The 10,363-nt window shown below is 45.4% G+C and overlaps 1 long non-coding RNA gene across 1 annotated transcript in view; it reads right to left on the reverse strand.

Moving 5' to 3' along the window:
• Positions 1-1,098: 1,098 nt before the first annotated feature.
• LOC105854213 overlaps positions 1,099-10,363 on the reverse strand; it is a 25,023-nt gene continuing 15,758 nt past the window's right edge. The window contains exon 4 of the long non-coding RNA XR_001145904.1: positions 1,099-1,177. This is a non-coding gene — a long non-coding RNA (uncharacterized LOC105854213). The remainder of the gene's footprint in view (positions 1,178-10,363) is intronic.

Raw genomic sequence — 10,363 nt, forward strand, 5'->3', positions numbered from 1 at the left:
ATTCATAATGAACCCCAATGAACTATACCTGAGGTGAGTCTGTGTGGGAGAAAGCTGATGACCTGAGGAACCAACTATGTGACTAGAGGACTGAAATTTTCAATCCCCTACCCGCCACCTGTGTCCCCCATGCTCAATTCCCCATCTCCCAAACTGCCGGGAGGGGAAAGATGCTGGTCATACCGATGTGAAACATCTTCATAAAAACTCCAGAGATGCCATGCAGGTGGAGCAGCCCAAGAGGGCATGAACCTCTGTCACCCCTCACCCCAACACCTTGCCTTAAACATCTCTTCCATTTGGCTCTTTCAGAGTTTTGTACTTTATAATAAGTCTGCAATAATAGTAAGTGGAGTACTTTCCTAAGTTATTTGAGTCATTCTAGTGACTTATTGAGACTGAGTAGGCAGCCATGGAAACCCCCTGGATTTGTAATCAACAGGAGAAATGAGTGTAGGTTGAGAACCCTATTTGCAGCAGGTATCTGAAGTGGAGGCAGATTTGTAGGAATGAATCCTTTGCCTGGGAGTCAGTGTCAGAATTAAATTGTAGGACACCCAGTTCAAGTAAGTATTTGATGTCAGAAACACACACACACACACACACACACACACGATACCAAAAGCGATGCCAGAAATTAGATACCACAGAAGGGAAGGGTTCTGCCCAATTACACAGCAAGTTAGTGGGGAGCCGGATTTCTGAGATCCTGGTCTGGTTCCAAATAGTGTTCTTTCCATCAGACAGGTTGGCTTATCTTAGGTGCTAGAGATGTCACACATTCTGGAAGTAAATGGTGCATGGCCTATGCTATTTGGCATGTGGCATTTGCTGAAAAAATGTTGGGGCAGGACCAACATGCCTGCATTGCCTGAAAATAATGTTTCTGATGTAGTTCTGATTCGCAGCAGGGAAGGGGCTCCCTGGTGGCCTAGGGGTTAAGTCTCAGCACTATCACCACCTCTTCACTCCCCACACCTCTGGCCTACACCCCAGTTCTTGTATGCATAAGTAAAAAAAAATAAATAAAGAACTGCTCTAGAATAACCCAAGGCCCTAGAATGAATGTAAGATTCCTCACCAGGGCCCACCTTATTGGCCCATCTGGGATTCCACAGCATCACACATCTGATGATTGTCCTCTCTTGGCTCAATTTGCTTGAAAAACATGCTGAGTCTAAAAAAAATGCATTTAAAAAAAAGATTTATTTATTTATGCATACAGGAACTAGGGTGCAGGAGGTAAGAGGATTCACCAGAGACAGAGTGGGGAACAGAACAAGCAGATTGACTGAAGTACACTGCTGAGGGGAGCAGCGGGCAAGGCAGGAGAGGTCTGCTGCGCCATGTGGGTCAGCTCCCTGTCTGGGGATCTAACTGGTACTGCAGTGGCTGTGATAGCTTCTTAGTGCTCTGCTTTAACCCACTGCACCACCAGGGTGGGCCTTAGAAATAGGCATTTTCTATTCTTACTGCTGGAGTTCATAAAGAGCAGGCAGCAAAATTTCTGAGACCCTGGAGTCTGAAATCATATTTTCTTGGGGTCTTCTGAAAACCCTTTGTCGGAAGCAAAAAGGTATTCCTTGCAGGACTCAGAGTCCTACCCTTTTGCAAATAGGCTGCACAGGACCACCACCTGTCCTACCTCTATCCCGCCACTGGCCAGGCTGTGCTAGTCTCAGTCCTGTCCAGCAATTACTTTTTAAAATTTTCTGGGGTCTTAAGACTTTTCTTGGATCTCGAAGTTTAACAGCAGTCTAGCAATGCCAGCTCTCCCTTACCTGAAAGAAGTATGAGATGTGGCTTCAGAATCAAGGCTTCATATATGAATGAATGTTCCCTGTACAGAAAGGAGGAGCCTGGTGAGAGAGTGCATGGTCTGCATCTCAATCCAGAAACTTCCTCCCCATGGAGAAGGACTGGCACTAGCTTGGGGCTGGCATGGGAACTAAGCTTCAGAGCCAAGCACTGTACTGCACTGCAGTGAGGGGTGAGTGAGGCCAGACAGGCTGGAACAACTCAGGGAAGAAAAACCTCCTCTCTGGAAAGTGGCCAAGACACACCTGAGTGGACAGATACCTCTAAGGGTTCAGTGTTCAGCCTCCTGCACAGCAAAGACTGCAAGAGGACCTTGGAGCCAAGCAGACCATGTACATCCCGACTCTGCCCCTACTGAGGCATGTAGGCAGAGTGAGTGAGTAAGTAAGTCTACCCTCCTGAGCATCAGTTTTCTCAGGGGCAACTTGGAGAATAAGTCAGCGTATGTAAAGCCTGTTTTTAAAAAGTATACATATATTTTTAAAGATTATTTATGCATACAGAACTGGGGTGCAGGGGTGGTGAGAGGCTTCACCAGAGAGAGAGAGAGTGGGGAGCAGAACAGGCAGACTGATGAAGTGCACTGCTGAGGGGAGCAGCGGGGGGGTCAGGAGAGGTCTGCCATGCCATGTGGATCACCAGTGAGGCTGGGGGTCGAACTCATGCTGAAGCAGCCACAGCTCGCTTCTAGTGCTGTGCTTTAACCCATTGCACCACCAGGGAGGGCCTAAAAATTATATTTAAAAAAATGCTAGCTCCATGGAAGGGATCATGATTAGTGAAATAAGCCAGAAAAAAAAGTTTAAAATACCGGATGGTTTCACTCATAGCAGAGATATAAAGGACCAGGGGAGAAAATAATAACAAACAACTACATACAGAGACATTTTACTGGGGTGGAGTGGGGAATGGAATCAAAAATGGGGGGTAGGGAGGGGAAGTGCACTGGACTATGGTGATGGCACATGGGTGATTTGGGGATGGGAAGCCCACAGAGATTACAACTGAGATGGAAAAAGCCACAAAATGATGTTAAAAAAAAACTATTATATTATTTAAAATAATAAAATGCTAGCTCCAGTGTTTTCTTTAATTTTACTCTAAACCAGGGTGCTTCAGATGTGGAGCTGTTGACATTTAGCCCAGAAAGTGTTGGCTGTGGAGGCATCCTGGGCACTGGCGGATGCTTAAGAGCTTCCCTACCTTCCACCCACTAGGTGCCTATCACACCCCTTATCTAGTTGCCAACTAATACCTGCAGATAATGCCAAGTATCCTCTGGAGGGTGAAACTGCCTCAGATGAGAATCACTGGCCTCAATAATCTGGACTGAGGTTAAATGTCTCTGACCCCAAATGGACAGCCCCATGTGAAGACCACAAAGCAGGAAGGGCTGCTCGCTGACGAAGGGATGGGGTGTCTCAGAGTTGCAGGTCAGACTCTCTCCAGCATGGACTGAAGGTGAGGCCCTGAGTCTGATGGAGGCACTGAGGCGCTCCTGACTCTTGAGGTGATCTCAGTGTCACTCTAGTTATATGCTAAAAGACCCCCAAGTTAAATCTCAATTATTGTAGGGCCCCAGACAAAACAACAGAGACTTGCTATCTGATCTCTGACATCTCCATTCTTATTCACTCACTGGGAGAAAACCCGACTCTCCAGAACATGAGTTCATTCTGATCTTCACTATGATTGCTGAGAGACTGCTGAGTGAGAACTGGGTGTCACTGCTCTGGGTGTTAGTGATTTTAATGTGACTTAATAAGCAATAGATATTTGGTGACCTAGTAAGTGAAATGTTCCTCTGAGTTCTCTAAGCCACTGTAGTCAATTAATCAAACCCAAGGAGGAGGGTGTTATGGGAATCTCTGATTTATATCTGGTGGTCAGAAGTACAGTTAGTGACCTGGGCTTGCAAATGGCATTTGTCTGAAGTCTGTGATGTGGAGTACGGGGGCAGTCTTGTACGACTGAACTCCTAACCTGTGGAATTTGATGCTATCTTCAGGTAAATAGTGTCAGAACTGAGCTGAATTATAGGACACCCAGTTTGTGTCCAGACACATGCACACATAGTAATTGGCGATCAGAACCTGGCTAGGGATGCACAAGAGAACGAGACAAAGTCCCCTCTTCACGGAACCTATATTCCAGCAGGGGAATATGATAACAAAAATATGTCAGGCGCTGATAAGTGCAATGGATAAAAATAAAGTAGAACAAAAGAACAAAGGCTGACAGGATGAGGGGACTTGTTTTCAATAGAGATTTCCAGGCAGGTCTCTCTGAGAAGACACCATTTGAGTCAAGATTTGATGACCCAGCTACTGAGCAGAGGGTAGTGTATAGGGAAGTCATGCAGAGGCCATTGCAACAGTCTAGGAGAGAGGTAATGATGGAATGGACTGGAATAAAAGGGCAGAAGAAAACTCAGAAGTGGTCAGTTTCTGGATATATTCTGAAGATGGAGGTGAAAGATTTGGTTATTAATTAAATGCAGGATGTGAGAAAGACAGAGGAGTCAACCAAAACTCCAAGACTTGTAGCCTAAACAATGAGAAAAATGGATTGAGGTGGGGAAGGTTGGCCATAACAGAAGCAAAAGTTACTTTTGCTGTGTTAAGTTTGACAGCCTGTTATGCATAAGACATTTGGCAGTGTCAAATATGCAGTTAGATATATGAGTTCTGGGAAGAAGTCCAGACTGGAGCTATAATTTGGGGAGTCATCAACTTAAGATGACATTTAAAGCCAGGGGACTGGATGAGATCACCACTGAGGGAAGAGTAGGTGTAGATGGAAGAGGTAATGCTTATTCAGCCAGCTCAGTCTGACTTCTCTGTAGACCAGGTCCTGTGCTACATGCTACTTACAGATATATACAGCTCTTGACTCCTGCTCAGTACAATTTCAATACTTATTTAACTTTTTCCTGCCTAAGTGCTTTGGTTACTTAGAAAATAAACATTAAGAGTTCCACAAGTCACTTAGCAGTTTTACAACAAATACCTACTAAGCACTACTTGGTACAAGACCCCAATGAAGGCACTAGGGACACAGAAGGGAGCGATCCAGACATGGATCCTGTCCTCACAGAGTTTACATGTTGAGTGGAGAAAGCAGACATTGAATAAGATGCATGAGGTGATGTGTTTACAGCTGTAAGAAATGCAACACTCGAGGACAGGCTGGTATGAGAGCTATTGATGGGGATTCTGCCCTAACTTGGGAGGTAGGAAAGGCTTTTCTAAGAAGTTATATTGGGGCCCTCCCTGATGGTGCAGCAGGTTACAGCACAGTACTAAGAAGCTAAAGCCACTTCCGCAAGAGTTCGATCCCTGCCCTAGAGGTAACCCGCATGGCGTGGCAGACCTCTCCTGACCCTCCCGCTGCTCCCCTCAGCAGTGTACTTCATCAGCCGGCCTGTTCTGCTCCCCACTCGATATATCTCTGGTGAAGCCTCACACCTCTCCAGCACCTCTGGCCTGTTCCCTGGTTCTGTATGCATAAATAAATAAATCTTAAAAAAAAAAAAAAAGAAGTTACATTGGAGCAGAAATCTAAAGAAGTGGAAACTAGGCTAAGGGGTAGGGTAAGGAGTATTCCTGGTGGAAGGAATAGCATCTTCAAATGCCCAGAGGCTAGAGGGAGGTTGACAACTGGAAGACCAACTTGGCTACAGAGACTAACCTGGGGTGTATGGGAGGAAAGAGTCTGGAGGGGTGGTCTGGAGCAGCCCAACCTTTACCCTTTGAGCCTGGTTAGGATACCTGGAGTCTGCTGTGGGAACTCACATGACCAGAGGATTGTGGAGTTGGGGGGGGGGGGCAGGGGGCTGCCTCAGTTTCCTACCTTTTCCATTTCAAACCTATGTGCTGAGACTCAGTTCTCTCTGGGGCAGTGGCCATGCAAATTTGTCATTCACAGAGAAAATCCCTTGGTTGTCCCATACTTGTCACCTGGGTCTCAAAGCCAGCGCTTAAGGATGAACATAAAAATCAGTTCCTTCCAGCAGCCACTTCCTCCAGAAACTCCCAAGGAATTATTTCATTAGCAGGGGTGCCAGGTGTTTCTAGCTAGACCCTCTATGAGCATTTTCCATTTGAGTTCATATAAAATAGCCTTCTGGATTTATGGGAACTTTATTGCTAGGCTATCAAGTAAAATAATATAATTAGTGCAACCAACTACAGCTGTTCTCAGTCTTGATGTCACAGCCATTACCTGCATAAAATACTTGGGAAGCTTTTTAACTAATTCAGTTTTCTATCCTGGGACCTACCTTTTTATTAAAAATTACAAAATAATAAATGTACATAGTAGAAGACTGTAGGAACACAAAGGCCAACTTCTCTATATTAACTGTACAGAGATAACTATTTTGCCCTAAATATATCGCCTCTTTTTCTGTGTATATCCATATTCACAGAACCTTCACACTGGATGTCATTTTGTTACCTGTTTTTCTATGTCATTAAATACCATTCTAAAACATAGTTTTTCAGTAAATTTTTTAAAAGATTTGTTTATTTATGCTTACAGAGCTGGGGTACAGGCCAGAGGTGTGGCGGATGAGAGGGTTCACTAGAGACAGAGTGGGGAACAGAACAGGCAGATCTACTGAAATGCACTGCGGAGGGGCACAGCAGGAGGGGTCTGCTGTGCCATGTGGGTCAGCTTCCTGGCTGAAGATCTAACTCGTGCTGCAGTGGCTTTGGAGAGCTTCATAGTGCTGTGCTTTAACCCATAGCGCCACCAGGGAGAGCTCACTTTTCAGTCAATTTTTAAAAGTCTATTCAAGGCCCTCCCCAGTGGCACAACGGGTTAGGACATAGCACTGCAAGCTAGCAGCAGCCACTTCAGTGTGAGTTTGATCTCTGGCCCTGGTGGTGATCCATATGGTGCAGTAGACCTCTCCTGTTTCACCTGCTGTTCCCCTCAACAGTGTACTTTGTCAGTCAGCCTGTTCTGCTCCCCATTTTGTCTGATGAATCCTCTCACTGCTCCTGCACCTCTGGCCTATACCCCAGTTCTGTATGCATAAATAACTAAATCTTTAAAAATAAAAAGTCCATCCAAAACTTAAACTGAACCTTTAAAAAAAAAAAAGTCCATCCAAAAGTCCATGCATAACATTTTTTAAACAATCTCTTGTCACTGGACATACAGGTTGTTTCCAGGTCTTCAGGATTACAACGTGTTTTTGTAAAGAAAAAGACTCAGTTTTCTTCCTTCTGTGTAGGGGAAAATCCAGGTCTTCCCTGTTGTGGGTTTCTCCCCTGTGACTCCTTAACCTTCACACAGAACACTTCTGGTCGCCAAATGTGTTTGATTTCTCTGCAATTCTCTGCAATACCAGGAGCATTCTACAATGGCGCTCAATCCTGACATCATCTACCAGTATCAGATCCCCTGGGTGAAGGGCTCAGGTGCACAATTTTGACCCCCAACCTCCCACCCACACTCTTCAGACACTAATCACAAGCCCATGTTGCCATCAAGCTGACCTGATCTGACCAACTGGTTATAGTTTGGAGGTTCCAAAGATTCCCTCCCTGAGTTCCATTCATTTGCTTGAGCAGCTCACAGAACTCAGGGAAACTCATGTACCAGGTTATTAAAAGACATGATAACAGAATACAGATGAAGAGATACACAGGGCAAGGTCCAGAGCCTGGGATTCCTGTCCCTGTGGAGTTGGGGTACATCACTCTCCAGGTGGGAAATGTTTACACACCTGGAGGCAACTTCCTACAGGCTCTCGACTGTTGGAATTTTTTGGAGGCTTCGTCACACAGACACCAGCAATTATAAACTCAAAAGGAAGAACTATCACCCCCCAAAAAAGAAATATACATACATACATATATATATATATATATATATATATATAAAATTAAAAACTCCATTTCCAGCCCCTCTCCCCTTTTTAGAGAATGTGGATGGCCATGGCTGAAAACTCCTAACTTCTAATGGTGATTTGGTGTTTTTGGTGACCACTCCCCACCCAGAATCACACCATTCGAACAAAAGATGCTGCCAGCACTCTTATCACTTATAAATTTGTAAGTGTCAGGGATGGGGTCAAAGACATGTGTTTTAATGAGAGATACTCCTAGTGCTTTTATTGCTAAGGAAATTACAAGTATTTAGGGAGCACTGTGTCAGGAAAGGGGGGGGCAAGGGCTGATATATATTTTATCTCACAGCTTTGTTCTGATGGAAAATTTCAAAGTTAAAAATAATCTGTTTATTCCACTTTCAGAAGTCACAGTTACTCAATATCAAAGTCAAAGACTGCAGAAATTTAGAATCAGGCAAAGAAAGTTCTTGGCAATTTTACAATTCAAAGATAACAATGGCTAAAATTAGATCTTTCAAATATATATCATAGCTTTTTCTCTCATTTTTACCAAAATGGGGTGACTCTGGGTTTTCTGTGTGATGCCATATAGATCAACTGCATTCTTTTAACAACTTCCCTACAATCCCACTACCACCTCGACCCACCCACTTCTGTGTGCAAGGCTCTCACCTTGCCAAGAACCAGAGCTCCTATCTCAGACCATCTCCTCTCACTGCTGAGATCCTCTCTCCCTCTCCTGCATCATCAGTTTTCCCTGAATATTTTACTGGATTATTCCCAGCAGGGTACAAACAAGCTGTAACATGCTCCATCCCTAAAATATGCCTCTCTTGACTATACATTCTCCTCCAGCTACTATCCCATCTCAGCCTCCTCCAGAGTTTTCTGTACTCACTGTCTCTGATTCAGAACTGTGAGAAACAGCCTTCTGTTATTACTAAATCATCCAGTCTATGGTATTTTGTTATCACAGTCCAAACCAAGACAACTCCGTTCTCTCTTCAATCCACTCCACCAAGCCAAGGTCATCAGTGAACAGTTATCCAGGTCATCAGTGACTAGTTCTCAACCCCCTTCACTGATGTATTTGTCCCTGATGCTCTCTTCCTCTCTGAAGAACATTCTTGGCTCAGCTCCTAGGACCCCCCAGGCCTCTCCCCCCCCACCCCCAGTTCTCCTGTCTCACTGGAGACTGCTCCTCAGCTTCTCATAGTCTTTATTTTCACGGACTTTTAAAAAGATTTACTTATCCATGCATACAGAACTGAGGTACAGGCCAGCGGTGCAGGGTCCATGAGAGAATTCACCAGAGTTAGAGGGGGGAGCAGAACTGATGAAGTACAGCAGTACACTGCTGAGGAGGGCAGCAGGCGAGACAGAGAGGTCTGCTGTGCTATGTGGATCACCTCTGGGGCGGGGATCGAACTCACGGAGGCTGAGCTGCCATGGCCAGCTTGCAGTGCTGCACTTTGACCCACTGCACCACCAGGGAGAGCCTATTTTCATGGCTCTAAATACCATCTCTCCATTCATGACTGTGTGCTGTTCAGGCTGCTAGAACAGAATGCCAAAGCTTGGATGGCTTACAAACAACAGAATTTTAAGTCTCACAGTTCTAGAAGTCAGAAGCCCAAGATCAGAGCACCGGAAGGTCAGGGAGGTCTAGTGTTTCATAGGCAGCCATCTTCTCACTTTGTCCGTGGAGAGTAGAAGGAGCGAGAGAGCGCTCTGTGTCTCTTTTGGGAGGGCACTCATTCCATGCACAAAGGGGTCCATATCACCTCCTAAAGGTCCCGCCTCCTAACACCATCATATTGGGGAGGTTAGGTTTCAGCATACACAGGTTGGGATATACCAACATTCAGCTTATAGCAACTCCACGTCCTACTTCCACTTCAGACTTCTCTCCTGAACGCCCAGCCCACATTCTAAGTCCTACTTGAAATGCTTCTGGCATGTCCAATAGGTATTTCAAACCCAACATGTCCAAAATTGCCCTGCTTGGATCCCACACTTCTTATCTTGGGGCCTTATTCTTCTAGATACTCAGGAAAGAAAACAGCAAGTTTCCTTCGACTCCCAGATGTGTCCCTCATACTTCACATCAAACCCATCAGCAAATTCTGTCAGCTCAGTCTTGAAAACATGTATCCAAAGTGACCACTGTTTACCACCTCTATTGCCATGACCCTGGCCCAAAGCCCTTATTTTCGATGAGGTGGCACCTAAGCACTAGGAAACTTTCCACAGCCACAACAGCATGAGGTCCATCCCTGGCCAGAGGGTGACCTACATGGCGCAGCAGACCTCTCCTGACCCACCCACCCCTCCCCTCAGCAGTGGATTTCAGCAGATCTGCCTGTTCTGCTCCCCACTTTGTGAATCCTCTCACCGCCACACCTCTGGCCTGCATCCCAGTTATTATATGTATAAATAAATCTTTTAAAAAATGTCAACAGCATTCAGTGGGCTCACCTATGCAGACTATTCATTAACAAGTAGTGAGCTTTTAAAAACCAAGTCAGGGCCCTCCCTGGAGGCACAATGTGTTCAAGTGCAGTGCAATGAAGCTACCAACTACTACAGCCCCTGGCCAGGGAGCTGACCACATGGTGTGGGAGACCTCCCCTATCTCGCCCGCTGCTCCCTCAGCAGTGTGCTTCAGTCACTCCGCCTGTT

Source organism: Condylura cristata, unplaced genomic scaffold (assembly GCF_000260355.1).
Source record: "Condylura cristata isolate star-nosed mole 26May11 unplaced genomic scaffold, ConCri1.0 scaffold00029, whole genome shotgun sequence".
NCBI lineage: Eukaryota > Metazoa > Chordata > Mammalia > Eulipotyphla > Talpidae > Condylura > Condylura cristata.